At 41.6% G+C, this 14800-nt stretch overlaps 1 protein-coding gene across 1 annotated transcript in view; it reads left to right on the top strand.

Moving 5' to 3' along the window:
- The window catches only part of LOC126473777 (glutamine-dependent NAD(+) synthetase), a 208785-nt gene that overhangs the window by 72040 nt on the left and 121945 nt on the right, over nt 1-14800 (top strand). The window lies entirely within an intron of this gene.

Here is a 14800-nt window from a genome sequence, read left to right as displayed (position 1 = left end):
CTTCATCTCCCAGTACCTACTGCAACCAACATCCTTCTGAATCTGCTTAACACTACGATTTTTACCCTCCACGCTGCCCTCCAATACTAAATTGGTGATCCCTTGATGCCTCAGAACATGTCCTACCAACCAATCCCTTCTTCTGGTCAAGTTGTGCCACAAACTTCTCTTCTCCCCAATCCTATTCAGTACTTCCTCATTAGTTATGTGATCTACCCATTTGAAAGTATAGGATTAATTACATCGGCGGGAGTACTGTGGGGCATAAGATGTTGCACCATCAATCAGTGTGGTCTTATAGCTATCTGTTGTGCACGGCTGAGACAGTTGATGCTGCTCATAAGTAGAGTGTGCAGTGCAGTTTGCAAGGTGACAAGAGAAACACAGGAAAGAAGAGACAGAAGAACAGACATTGAGTATAGTGATGCAAAAAAAAAAAAAAATAGTAACAAAGTAAAACAGCACTGGGTTAGGATCGAATGAAAGCCGTCAGGCAAAAATCCAAGATGGAATATATGACAAAGAAAGGTGCTCCTCACCATCTAGTGGAGACGCTGAATCGCAGATAGGCACAACAAAAAGACTCTCACAATTATAGCTTTCGGCCGTTAAGGTGTTTGTCAGCAATAGACAGGCATATGACTTGATAAAGACCGTCTCTCCTTCTGCTGGTCACCACCAACCCTACCAATCAGACTCAACTAAAGACCAATATTAAACATTGCCTAACTCAGTTCACTCCTCCATCCAACTATAATCCACCCCCACTGCCCCCAAACCACCCCATGTTAACATCCAGAATTTCTTAACCTCAAACCTTGCCTGACCATCAGCCCTCAAATCCCTCAACATGTAAACTAGCCGTACATTGCCAGAAAGAACTGCAGTCCACCATCTAAAAACTGATCCTGATATTATAATCCTGCCTGCGGACAAGGGCTCCACCATTGTTGTTTTGAACAGCAAGGATTACCTTGTGAAAGGACTTCGATAGCTGTCTGATACTTCAGCCTACAAACCTTGCCACAGTGACCCCATTACAATAATTCAGCAGGATCTCCAGTCACTACTCAAATCCTTAGGCCCATCCCAGAACCTCTCCCTCTCTGCTCCCCCCTACCACTCCCAGCCCTCCTACCTTCTACATGGTTCCTAAAGTCCGTAAACCTAATCACCCAGGACGCCCCATTGTGGCCAGTTACTGTGCCCCCACTGAGAGAATCTCTGCTCTTGTAGCCCAACACCTTCAACCTATTACCCGGAACCCACCCTCCTATATAAAAGATACCAAACATTTCCTCCGCCGACTCTGCACAGTTCCTGTCCCTGTACCACACAGTTCCTCGCTCATCACTATTGATGCCATCTCCCGGTACACTAACATCCCTTACGCCCATGGCCTTACTACAGTTGAACAGTACCTTTCCCAACGCCCAACGGATTTCAAACCAACCAGCTCCTTCCTAGTCATCATGACTAACTATATCCTCACCCACAATTACTTCTCCTTGGAAGGCATTACCTTCAAACAAATCTAGGATACGGCTATGGGCACCACCTGGCACCATCCTATCCCACATATTCATGGGCCATCTAGAGGCATCCTTCCTAAAAACCCAGAATCCTAAACCCTTAATGTGGTTCAGAGTCACTGATGAAATCTTTGCTATCGATCGACGGATTGAAGGTGAGGACACCCTATCCACATTCCTCCATAACCTCAACAACTACTCACCATTTGCTTTACCTGGTCCTACTCAACCCAACAAGCCACCTTCCTAGATGTTGACCTCCACCTCAAAGATGGCTACATTAGTAGCTACTAACCACTAGCAATACTTCAACAGCTGCCACCCATTCCATACCTAGAAGTCCCTTCCATACAGCCCAGCCACCCTAGGTCTTCACATCTGCAGTGACAAGCAGACCCTCTTGAAATATACCAAGGGTCTCGCTGAAATCTACACTGACTGTAATTATCCTCCCAACCTTGTAGCAAAACAAATTGCCCATGTCTTATCTTTCCAGTCTCTCACCACCTCCCAAAGTCCCACCGTCCAGCCACAGAGGATCATTCCCTTCGTAATTCAGTACCACCCAGGCATGGAGTAACCGAATTACATTCTCCACCAGGGTTTAAATTACCTGTTGTTGTGCCCTGACATGAGAAATGTCCAGCCCACTATCCTTCCCACCCCTCCGACAGTGGTAATCTGCCGTCCACCGAACCTACACAATGTACTTGTCCATCCTTACACAGCCCCTGTTCCCAATCCCCTACCTCATGGCTCATAGCCCTGTAATAGACCTAGATGCAAGACGTGTGCCATACATCCTCCCATCACCACCTACTCTAGGCCAGTCACTAACATCACCTATCCCATCAACGGCAGGGCTACCGGTGAAACCAGTCATGTGGTGTAGAAGCTAAGCTGCAACCACTGTGCTGCATTCTGTGTATGCAAGCTGTCTGGCCCCATGAATGGCCACTGACAAACTGTGTCCAAGAAACAAAGAGAGCCACACTGCCAAACATGATTTCCTTCATGTCAGTGATTGTTTCATACCCTGTGCCGTATGGATCGTTTCCACCAATACCAGCTTTTCTGAATTGCACAGGTGCGAACTTTCCTTGCAATACAGTCTACGATCCTGTAACCCTCCTGACACCAACCTTCATTAGTCACTGTCCTCACCCATCCAGCCCCTTCGATGTTCCCATTCCATCACTACACAGCTGTCACTCCACTATCATACCCAGTCTTTTTAATTCTCTCCTTTTCCACTGCTCCCCCCCCCCCCCTCCACCCACACCACCTCTCCCTTGTCCACAGTCTAACCTGCAGCACTTCGCTGTCTGCTGCCCTCACCATACTATCCCTTCCCCTCCCCCTCTCCACTCCAGCCTCCTCCTTACCCCTACCCAACTGCCGCTCTCATAAAGCACTGGTGCTGCTGCTCACAGTGTGTTCTCAGTTGCCTGAGGCTACAGCTGTGTGTGTGCATGTGCACACATGCTTGCAATGCAGTGCCTCCATTATATGGTGAGTAGGAACTTTCCTTCTCATAATTTTGTTACATTCCATACTGGATTTTCTATTGTTTGATAAATCATTAACAACAACATGTTACTGTTTTTCTGAAATATACAATAGCAAATGATTTGCTTGAAGGTGTAAAAAGGTTGTTGGGTTTGGAAAACTTAAAAAAAATTAGCAGTTGTCAATAAATGGATCAAACATGAATTTAAAACTTTTAAATGACTTTAACAAGGTATCAGAAGAATCCTTAGATTGTCTACAACTGATACAGATTGGTATCTGCAGTTTCCACGTATTACGACACTTTCAAATGGTCATATCCAAAACTAATTGGGAAATTGTCATTTTTAGTGTGCTTTATTATTTATTTCATGATTCACCTATGCAGGGGTCACAATAGACTGAGATAACTGGATCTTTGTCTTTTCCTATGTCATTTTCTGGAACAAGATGGGACAAAATCACCAATGCAGCTGAAAAAGCTGTGGAAATTTTTGGACATATTATGTTACTGAGATAAACAAATGGAAAACTATTTCCCAGTCATAAAGTATCAGTCATTTGTGAAGCTTTCAGTGACAAACTGTTAGTTCCATAACTGACATTCTTCAGTCCAACAGCATACTTGTTGGAACCACTTTTACTCGATTTTCAGAGTGATGTCCCAATGGCTCCATTTCTTTATGATGTGCTACATAGTCTTATGAAAATTGTGTGCAGTGAGGTGTGAAACTAGAAGTCTTGAAAAACAAAAACTCATCTTTAACAATGGATATAAAGGATATAAAGAATTTCATTACATTGATAACGTTCAGTGTGACCTTCGCCACAAGAAGTACATTGAAAAAAATTAGAAATGTATCTGAAGATGAAATATTGTTGCTAAAGGAAAATATGTGAACATGCATTGTTGGCATAATAGAGATGTTGCGAGAAAGATCGCCGTTCAAATACAATTTAACATGTGCAATTTCCTGCTTGAATCCAAGAACTGCATTAAACCAGGAAGTAGCTCAGAGAAGATTGGCAGCATGTTTTGAAATTTTGGTGTCAAATGGAAAAATGTCGGGTTCAAAGGCAGACCATGTCAAACTTGAATTTGTGAAGGTCTACAGGAAAAGAAAAATTGAAGATGAGATTAAATGTTACAAGAGAAGTAAAAATCACCTTTAATTCTAAATTAATGTAATCAAATTATCTTCAAAGATTTTATTTCGTCTCATTGTCTCTGCAGAGCAGTACCATGGGAAGCAAGGAGAGGATGTACTTTGGTGGCCACTATCCTCTTTCTGTAACACAGACTGCATGCATAGATTAACTAGGTACTTTATTCATAAGAATGGAAAATTTACTTAAGATATTCGTTATGGTACATGCTCTTCTTTATCGTCCGCGTGAACCTCACTGCTGGTGAAGTACAATTATAGTTGCTATGTGCCGCCTGTCTCTAAGATAGTGGCGGAGCTAATGGCTACAGCAATTCCTGCTGAGCTGTGACTGATGACACTGGAACTTAATCAGTTCGACAGACTCAAACAGACCCTCCCTCCAGTCTGTCACGGCGATCCTAAATACTGGTGGCTGAGGGGGTGTTGGTGGCGCGTTTCCTGTGACTCTGTCGTCGGCCTCTGTCTGTCGTCTTACAGCATCTATGCCGCATGGTGTGCTGGTACCAGCGAATGTCAACACAAAAGCCATACCCAAAATTCCAAGATTTTGTGCATATTATTAAAATAATTTCACATGGGATTACTTCTGTTGCTCAAATCTTTTCTGTAAACTCTGAAATTATAGTTGAAAATAAAACAGAAAATGGCCATATTGCTCAGAGGTACATATGTGACGCAATCCAGAACACAGAGTTGACAATTTAATCATAGACAAAAGGTTTACACCCTATTTTCACAATGCACATTCTTTGTACAAAGACAATATGAAACATAAGGTGAAGGATGGTGAAAGAGGAGGAATGATTATTGAAGAAACGAAAGTAAGCTGAAATCAAAGAATTAGAAACAAAAAGAGCACATATGAGATCTGTAAAAAAAAATTCTAGAACATTTGTAATTTCACACCTAAGGTGTGTTGGAGCAAAATACAGTTGGCATCTCTGCAGATGACTGTTTAATGCGTAACTGCTGGAAATTTCATTGTTGTATGTCTCTTAGTTATTATTTAGTGCTGTATTGAGTAAAACGTTGTCACACAGTTTGCGAATTTTGAGATGATAGAAATATAGGAGCAAAGCACCTGCATTAAATTTTGCATGAAACTCTAGAAAACCTTTACAGAGACACACCAAATGATGCAGGAAGCCTATGGTGATGAATGCTTGAGTCATACTTGGTGGTATGAATGGTTCACATGGTTTAAAAATGGCTGGGCAAAAATTGAAGGTGACTCTCATTCAGGAAGCCTTCCACCATTTACCAACGACGTTCATGTCAGGAACGTCAACGAAATTGTTCATGCCAATCAAAGACTGACTGCCTGAGGGGTTGTAGAAGAATGTAACATTTCAGTTGGATCATGTCATGAAATCCTGACACAGCATCTTGGAATGCATCATGTTGCTTCCAAGTTTGTCCCACGGCTCACGAGAGATCAGAATTATATACGCCTCGCAATCTGTTAAGAGCTTTTAGATCACACAATTGAGGAAGAGATGTTCCTTAAGAGAATCATAACTGGTGATGAGACGTAGGTCTATGGATATGTTGTTGAGACCAAGGTTCAATCTTCACAATGGGTCAGGAAAGGTTCTCAATGACAAAAACCTCATCAGCTCAGGTTAAATGTCAAAGCCACACTGATAATTTTCTTTGACTTTGAAGGGTTAGTCCATCATGAGTTCCTGTCACAGGGATAAACTGTTGATCGAAGGGACTGTTAGGATGTGTTGGGACTACTGCGAGAAAATGTTAAGAGTGGCCTGAAATGTGGTGAGTCAATTCATGGCTCTTGCATCACGATAGTGCATCCACACCGTCATCCCTGTTGGTGCGTGACTATTGCACAAAAAATGAAATCACTGTGCTGCCTCATCCTCCATACTCTCTGACCTGATTTGCAACAATAGATGAGATAAAAAAAAATTCGCAGGCAGCACTTTGCGTGAACCAGCAAGAGGCATCCCAAGACTGCTTCCGGAAGTGAAACTATGTTGGAAGCAGTGTATCAACGGTGGAGGAGAGTATTTTGAAAGAGACCATGCGCCATAAATAAAAGATAAACATAGAAAAATTTTGTGAACAAAGTTCCGGAAATTTTTGTACAGACCTCGTATGTTGTGTCAAGCTTCAAAGATTTTGGCAGAGATAGAAAATTTAAAGAAATGACTTCTTCATCTTTATCATGACAAATTTCTACAGTGTGTTCTCTTGAATCAGCAAGTTACAATGTGTCTACATTTGTAAAAACAGAATTTGTAATTTTTTATTTTTTGTTGCCTGTAAATTAATGTATAGTATTTAATATTTTAAAAATGTTTCAATTTGTGTCTGTGATTTATACTACTAAAGAAATAACTTGTAATTAATAATGCATATTCTAAAAGTTATCAATATAAAATTTTGAAAAAATGTTTGTCTCAAATTTTTAAAGGAAAGTAACATGGAACAAAGCTGTCTTGAAAACCTGGAAAACCCTTTATTTGAAAATGATCAGTGGCTGGACCCCCTGAAGATGGATTAAAATTTAAATTATTAGTAATCCAATGGAGATATTCATATCAGATATACATTCTTCCATGTTCAACATACTGCTAAAATCTTACTTTGGGTCATTCACCATTTTCATGCTACACGGCTTCAGAGTTGAGGGACAATCAGTTGGGACAGTTTTTCAACCATTTTGTAATGGTAATAAATTTTGAACAAATAAAGGTTATTGAGTGACCTTTAACAGTTTGCAGAGAAGTTAGTTGCGTGATAACTTCTACTGAACTACAGATGATGAGTATTCAGGAAGTTACTTATGTATTAACATCCAACAATTTTTGTTACCAAATTCTGAATTTTTCATGTCATTTTGCTAAATATTATTCTCTGTTATTTTATTTATTTTTGTGTCATTAGAAAGAGCAAGTGTTCTTGTACTTGAAAAGTTTTTAATTTTGTTAAGGAGATACTCTGAACCAGGCCTGTTCAGGAGGCAACTATACAATCATGAGCGCTCACGCTCACTTGCTACCTAGGTAGCATATGACAGGCAGTTGCATGGAAAATTTCATAATAAAATAAGTCTTGTAAACTTGTATAAAAATTTTCTATGTAATAAATTACTAACAGTTCAAAATTTTGCAGCTACTATTACGTTGATGTTCAGACCTGCATAATTGTGTGAGCCACTTTTATCTGCAGTGAAGAGATTCAAATCTACCCACAGCTCATGCACAGGTTGTAACGTAGAAGCTTATCTTTGCGTTAACATTACACAGAGAATTCTGCCAGATATTGCTGGTTTAGTGAAAATCAAAATAAGTAGAACTTGTCGACATCCAGTGTTTTTTATGTTTAACGTGTGAATAAAATAGTCAAGAAATAAAAGTTGTCATTTTAAACTTCATCAGAAAAGACATTCATCGTAAGGCTGCATCGATCGTAAGAAATATATTTCATACTTAGCTACCTCATGTCCTTATTGTCATCAGTTAAGACACATAAGTTTCATTGCATTGTAATTTCTGCTAAGTGTGAAAGCCATTATTTAGCTACAGCAAAGCATTAAATTTACTTGGAACTAACTACTAACTAATAAATTGGTTGAGAAAAGTTTCTCATGATGAGCTACCTTGTTCAGATTCCTCTTATGCAAGGTGGTAGGTCAGAGCCAACAACTGGATCCATCCTTAAAAACACTAATGGGGCACCTGTGTGCTACAACACCTTGTAAACAAATTTTATTTTTATTACAGGCTATACAACTAAGTTGTCGTTAATCTGCTGATTGTATTTTTGGACTAAAAGTGACTAATTTTGTGGCTATAATAACAACAACAACAACAAACCACACACACACACACACACACACACACACACACACACACACACACACACACACACACAGGCTACCACTAATGTATAGATCGTCGTACAGATGTACTTAAAGTTCTCGACATACCCACACATTGTTACTTCCAGACACATTCACTAGCTAACATGTTGCACCTTTTAGTAGATAGTGGTAGCCACCAACAATCATCACGCCAACAACCATGCTGCCACCAGAAATTAAAACTCAGTACGCATAAGTCACTGCGCATCCGAAAACAATTGTGTGTTGATCTGACTAGTGCTTGAAGCAAATTTTTACAATCGTCTAGATGAATGGTATGCTATTCTCGTTTTAATTATAGTCAATAAATTAGTCACTTTGAATCAAAGGACACAAAGGTTGTTGATGTGGTAATTTTTGATGATTGCCACCAACAATCAAAGCAATGTGGTTGTTAGTCAGTGCGTGTCTGGAAATTATATAAGTGGCTGTATGTACTAGCAGAAGTATGTTTCCTCATAATTATAGCCTTTTACCATGCAGGGATCACACTGTTGACCCATTGCTGCCATGTCCTTACATATGGCTATGATTAGGTGTCTGTCCATTTGGGTGTACTAGCACCCTGGGCATTGGCCATCATGCCAGGTGACCTTTGGTTTAGTTGGATGATGACCTTTTAAGAGATCCCTTGTTTGTAGTAGGCAGCATTGTGGTGGATATTTGGTGTCATGAAATGAACAGAGCTATCAGCCAGTGGCCACTAGGTACCAGCAGCCTCTTCAGACAGGGTACAAAGTTCAGTGCCTGTCATCCTGTCAGTAGGGAGTTGCCCTCTTTGGTCTCAACAATGAGTGAACAACAAAACCGTCCATCTTGCAGATGGTCGTTTGCCTCACTTCCTGATTTTTGCCTGAACAGATGGAGGGCCCTTTCTTTCTATTAAGCCAATGATGTTTGTATAATATGCGGAAAACATATGAACTCTCTTGCTCTAGCAAATTATGAAGTGGTTCCATCTCAAGATGGCAAACACTACCCAGTCTTGGGTGTTATTCTTTTGTAAACAACTTTGTGATGTGACTGTTACCATGGTACCCCATGAAAACCACAACATAGTACATGATTAATTTTTCACCAGAAATGAAAACTACAAATGGGCGAAGAACTGCATGACCACTTGATGAGGTGGAGGATCCACTTCATTCATTGTGGGCATGGAGACTCACCAGACAATAATATGGGGATTTGCTTCCAGAGAAGATCAAAATCATGTTATCACTGCATTGCGAATCCATATTTCACACCGCTGATATGGTGCTTTAAATGCCAGTGTTTTGTACATACGCCTTACCAGTGCACATGTGACCACAGTTTGTGGCGGCTGTGGCTGACCACTTGACAAAAATTAACCATGTGTGCTATCATCTGTCTGTATCAGTTGCAGGAATGACCACCCTCCCTGACTCCTGAAGTGTGCTAACCTACTCAGTGAATCCAAAATACAGGAATTTGAGGTCACAGATTGCCTCCAATATTTTGAAGCTCAGATAAAATATCAGCTTTTGGCGCTACTGTGGCTGCAGCATCGCTGCTTGGGCAATTCTGCCAGGGGTGCAGAATCACCTCGGTATGGCTCCAGCTATAGATCCTAGCCTCCTGGCGCCAAATATTGTGTAAGCAAGTGGGCAGGAGGGGGGAGAGACAGCAGAGTTTGCTGAGGTGCGGTGAAGGAAGTTGTACGTAAATTGCTCCATCCTCCGGGCCCACTGAAGCTGGCTCTACGCGATGCTACAGCTAGGAATGAAGCCGAGGAAGGGAAACTGGTTGGTCGTGTCACTGTGACTGCAGTTTTGAAGCTGGGGGTGTGGAGGGAGTAAGGGCCACCTGATGCTGGCTGCTGGCCCTGATCCAATGGCCAGGCTATAGACAGCACAGAGCAACGTGGTGTCTGTGTAGCAGTGCAGTGGAAACTAGGCCTGATTACCTCTGGTTTGTGTCACCTGTACTACATAAGACTCATGTCATTCTCAATCTGTTTTATATAATACTGAAAAAATTCACCAAATAAAATTAAACAATAGAAAATCCAGGATGGAATGTAACGATATTATGAAAAAAAAAAAAAAAAAAAATTGCTACTCACCATATAGCAGAGATGCTGAGTTGCAGGTAGGTACAACAAATAGACTGTCACAACAGAGCTTATCGGCCAGTGAGGCCTTCGTCAAAAATTCACACATGCACACACGCAAACGCAACTCGCACACACAACTGCAGTCTCAGGCAACTGAAACCCCCACTGCTACAGTGTGGTTTCGGTTTCTTGAGACTGCAATTTTGTGTGTGTGTGTAAGGCTTTACTGGCCGAAAGCTCTATATGTGACAGTCTTCTTGTTGTGCCTATCTGCGACTCAGCATCTCCGCTATATGGTGAGTAGCAACTTTCCTTTACATAATATTGTTACACCAAATAAAATTATATCACAAAATTTGTGATGAGGGCCAGTTCCCTCTGGCCCTTAAAAACGAGTTGCTCTGAATCAAGCACAGTAAGAAAGAATGCCAAGATTGCTACATCTGCTTATTGGATATGTATGTCTCTTCTTCCCATGTATGGACCAAGCTCCATAGTCTTTCAAATGAATAAAAGATAGGTTGAGGACATCTCCTTGTCCTATACTTCCTGTCGTGCCTAATTATATAATGAACCTTTCACAGATTGGGAATTGCTTCAGGCTCATGACTCATCACACAATATACCCAGCCTCTAATTAGACTCGTAATGAAGTAATCCAACATTTGGCTGGTACTCAAAGACTGTTACTCAGCGTCTCCAATAGTATTTGGGTAGAAGGTGTTTCCCCGTCACAGTGGTGAAACAGTACCATCATCTTAATACTTAAGCCAAGCAAAAACCCCACTTCCATTGACAACTACTGACCATTTAGCCTCGCCAGCATACTCTGCAAACTACCAGAAAGGAAGGTAGCCCAGTGATAATGCTATGTTATCGAATTGTAAAGCCTTTTTCCCCGGTATCTGCGTGATTTTGAAGAGAGGCGTTCTGCAATTGACCATCTGGTTAGGTTGGAATCAACAATTTGATAGGCTTTTCTAAATACCAACACCTCATTGCAGTCTTTTTTGACTTACGTAAGTCATATGACACTCCAGAATCACATTTTACTTGCCCTTCATGACTGGGGCTTTGAAGGATCCCTACGAACTTTTCTTCATAAATTTTTGTCCCACGAGTTGTTTTAGAATTGGAAAATTACTCACCTCCACACTGGTCTAAGAGAACAGAATCATGCAGGGCACTTTACTGAGTATTACACTGTTCCTCATCTCCGTCAATGAGCTAGTGAGCTCTGTCAGACTGCAGCTTAACCATGCACTGTACGTTGATGACTTGGGCATCCGCTCAGACCCTTTCTCATGACTTCCAGTTGTCTCCTGCAAAAACTCAAGTGATGCATTTCTGTCACCATACCACTGTCCATCCTGACCAAGACCTATAGGTGGATACTCAGTTCTTGGACATTATTACACAATCCTGACTTTTGGGACTCCTCACTGATAAAAAGCTGATATGGGTGCCCCATGTTTGTCAATTAAGACTAACAGCATGCTTAATGCTCTCTACTTCCTTTCCCATGCCTCTTGGTGAACAGGTAAAGCTACTCTTCTCCATATAGATCCTAGTCTCATCTTACCTGAGCTATGGATGCCATATTTATGATTCGACTGCACATTCAGCTTAGAAACCATTGGCTCCAGTCCATCATTATAGAATAAGAGCCGGCCGGTGTGGCCGTGCGGTTCTAGGCGCTTCAGTCTGGAACCGCGTGACCGCTACGGTCGCAGGTTCGAATCCTGCCTCGGGCATGGATGTGTGTGATGTCCTTAGGTTAGTTAGGTTTAATTAGTTATAAGTTCTAGGCGACTGATGACCTCAGAAGTTAAGTCGCATAGTGCTCAGAGCCATTTATAGAATAAGACTCTCCACATGCACCTTCAGGACTAATCCCATACAGTCTCCTTGCCAAATGGTGGGAGGTGGGAGGGGCTCTTTCCTCTTCATTTCCAATGGTACAACTCATGTTCACTTGTTCAGTCACTATCTGACAACTTCCTGATCATCCAGCGTATCAAAACCTTTTTGCATACAAGGGTCATTAATCCCCCTGATACCTGGCTTTATGTGGAATTGCCAGTTGGAATATCCCTTGGAGACCTTCACCTGATCTCCTTAGAATGTGCTCCCCATGCTTTGCCACATAACTGCCCCATCCCCTGCCTTTGCTAGTACCTGAACCACAAATTAGAACTGATCTATTTCAAGGTCCTAAAGATTGTCACCGCATGATGGTTGGTTGGTTGTTTCGGGGAAGGAGACCAGACAGTGAGGTCATCGGTCTCATCGGATTAGGGAAGGACGGGGAAGGAAGTCGGCCGTGCCCTTTGAAAGGAACCATCCCGGCATTTGCCTGGAGCGATTTAGGGAAATCACGGAAAACCTAAATCAGGATGGCCGGACGCGGGATTGAACCGTCGTCCTCCCGAATGCGAGTCCAGTGTCTAACCACTGCGCCACCTCGCTCGGTGTGTCACCGCATGAGCTTCCAGTGCTGTTACACTGAGTTCTACAGCAGTATCAGGGTCCTACTATCATTTACACTGGAGATTCTAAAATCATGGTTAGGGTGGAATACACATTGCCTACCAGTCAGGAACAACATTTGTTGCTGGAAATGTTTAGTCTTTTATAGCAGAGTTGATGGCTTATGTTTAGTTGAACAAACCTCCTTTAACCACATTTTCATTTGTAATGACTCAATGCGCAATCTGCAGGCTATTGATTGATGTTACTCTTTGATGTTAGTTGTACTGCCTGCTCAGTTATCTTTCTCTGGATCCAAAGTTGTGGACATCCCAGGGAATGAACTGGCCAGTTATTTGGCTAGAGAAGTGGTTACTCACCCATAATTTGTTTTGACTACCCCACGTGCGTGTTTTTAGGTGCATATAAGACCTCTCATCATTCGGAGATGGAAACTCTGGTGGGCCATTGTCCTGTGTAATAAATGCCATGCTATAAAGGAGACTCCTGCTATTGGTGTGTGATCCTCCTCCTGTTGCTCCCAGGAGTAGTCCACCATCCTATGTGACCTCAGCTTTGATCATACCAGATTAACCAATAGATTTATTTTATATAACAAACCAGCCCTATACTGTGGTTGCAGAGCCTTGCAGACAGTAGCTCACATTCAGATGGAATACCCCCTCCTCCTGGCTCTCCATGCTAAGTATAGTTTTCTGGATTCTTTGCTTCCTAATATTCACAGACAATTCACAGGCAGTTGAACTGATTCTCCATTTTCTTCATGGAAAGTGGTTTGAATTCTCAGATATAATGTTTTAAACTACTTTCTGGGTTGGGTGAGGTTGTTTGGTATTGGTGTGTCTCCTGTAGCATTCTAGGTGTGGGGATCCTCAACTGCACCACCTTTGTCAGCTGCTGTGGTCAGTTTTAACTGCTTTTAGACGTGGTTAGCCCTTTTTTTTTCTACCCCATTCTGTTGTCTTTTTTAGAGATAGCATTTTGATGCTATACCCCTCTTTGACTGTAATGGTTCAGGGATGGGATGGCTGTGAGGGGATGAGCCCCATCTCATGCAGAGCCCCAGGGGTCACTCACCTGGCCTTGACGCACCTGCAACCTAATTATTATTCTCGTCTTATTTTATAATTGTCGGAATGGCTAATGTCTCTTAGGTTTTTAACCTTCTTACATTTACTATTACTAATCTCCCAATTAGAAGGCTCACTGTCTTCTCTCTCACTTGTGTTGTCATGTGGTTGAGTGCAGGTGACTTTTCTCTTGTTGTAGGTGACCCTGGCAGATCCCTCATTTGCTCTGACATTTGTACTAGCCCATCCGTCCCATATACTTTTACGTCCTTTTAAATTATGCCTCAGCTCTGTCATCAATATTGCTTTCAGGCTCTTGATTTTCCTGTTCCTTTATACTTCTCTAACTGAGTCAAATTTTTGTCTGATGTCACTAACTGTAGATGAACTGCCTCTTGACCAAGGGACTGATGGTCAACTTTAGTTCCTTAAATCCCAGTCAACCTAGAGTGTTCACTTGTTTTCACTAAACTGCATAAGACTGGTGCAGTGCCCTTCAGTCATATTTCATCTGAATGTGTAATTTAACACTGTGTGGATGAAGTAGAAGATATTAATCAGTTAGTAGAACACACTCCTTCAACAAGCACATACAAAATTCCTACACAAATCAAGAGTTCCACATGCAGGAATATAACAGACATTACATATGCATGGACTCTATGCTTATCATTTACAGCAGATTCAACACCTTCAAGGAAGAGATGAAAGAAGACAATTGAAATTTGGTGTCAGCTGATTTCAAATCATAAAATAATCTCATTAATACTTTTTACTGATGAAACCACTTTCACCTGCGATTATACTGGTAACATTTGTAACGCACCCTGGTTGCATGACAAAATCCCAAATGCTTGTTTGGAGAAAAATTTTCAAGAATGCATCTATGTAGAGATCACTATCCATATGTCGATTGATCAGTAGACCCATCCACATGTGTATGAGCAGTAAATCCATGTGTGTTCCACCAGTAGTAAACTGTATGCTTATCCAGATGTTTGCAAAACCACAGTCTATCAGTACACTGCAATGCTAATGGGCTCACAGCAGGCCAAATCCACCAGACA

The sequence above is a fragment of the Schistocerca serialis genome, chromosome 4 (genome assembly GCF_023864345.2).
Source record: "Schistocerca serialis cubense isolate TAMUIC-IGC-003099 chromosome 4, iqSchSeri2.2, whole genome shotgun sequence".
In the NCBI taxonomy this organism is placed as follows: Eukaryota; Metazoa; Arthropoda; class Insecta; order Orthoptera; family Acrididae; genus Schistocerca; species Schistocerca serialis.
This window is presented reverse-complemented; position numbering and strand designations above follow the sequence as displayed.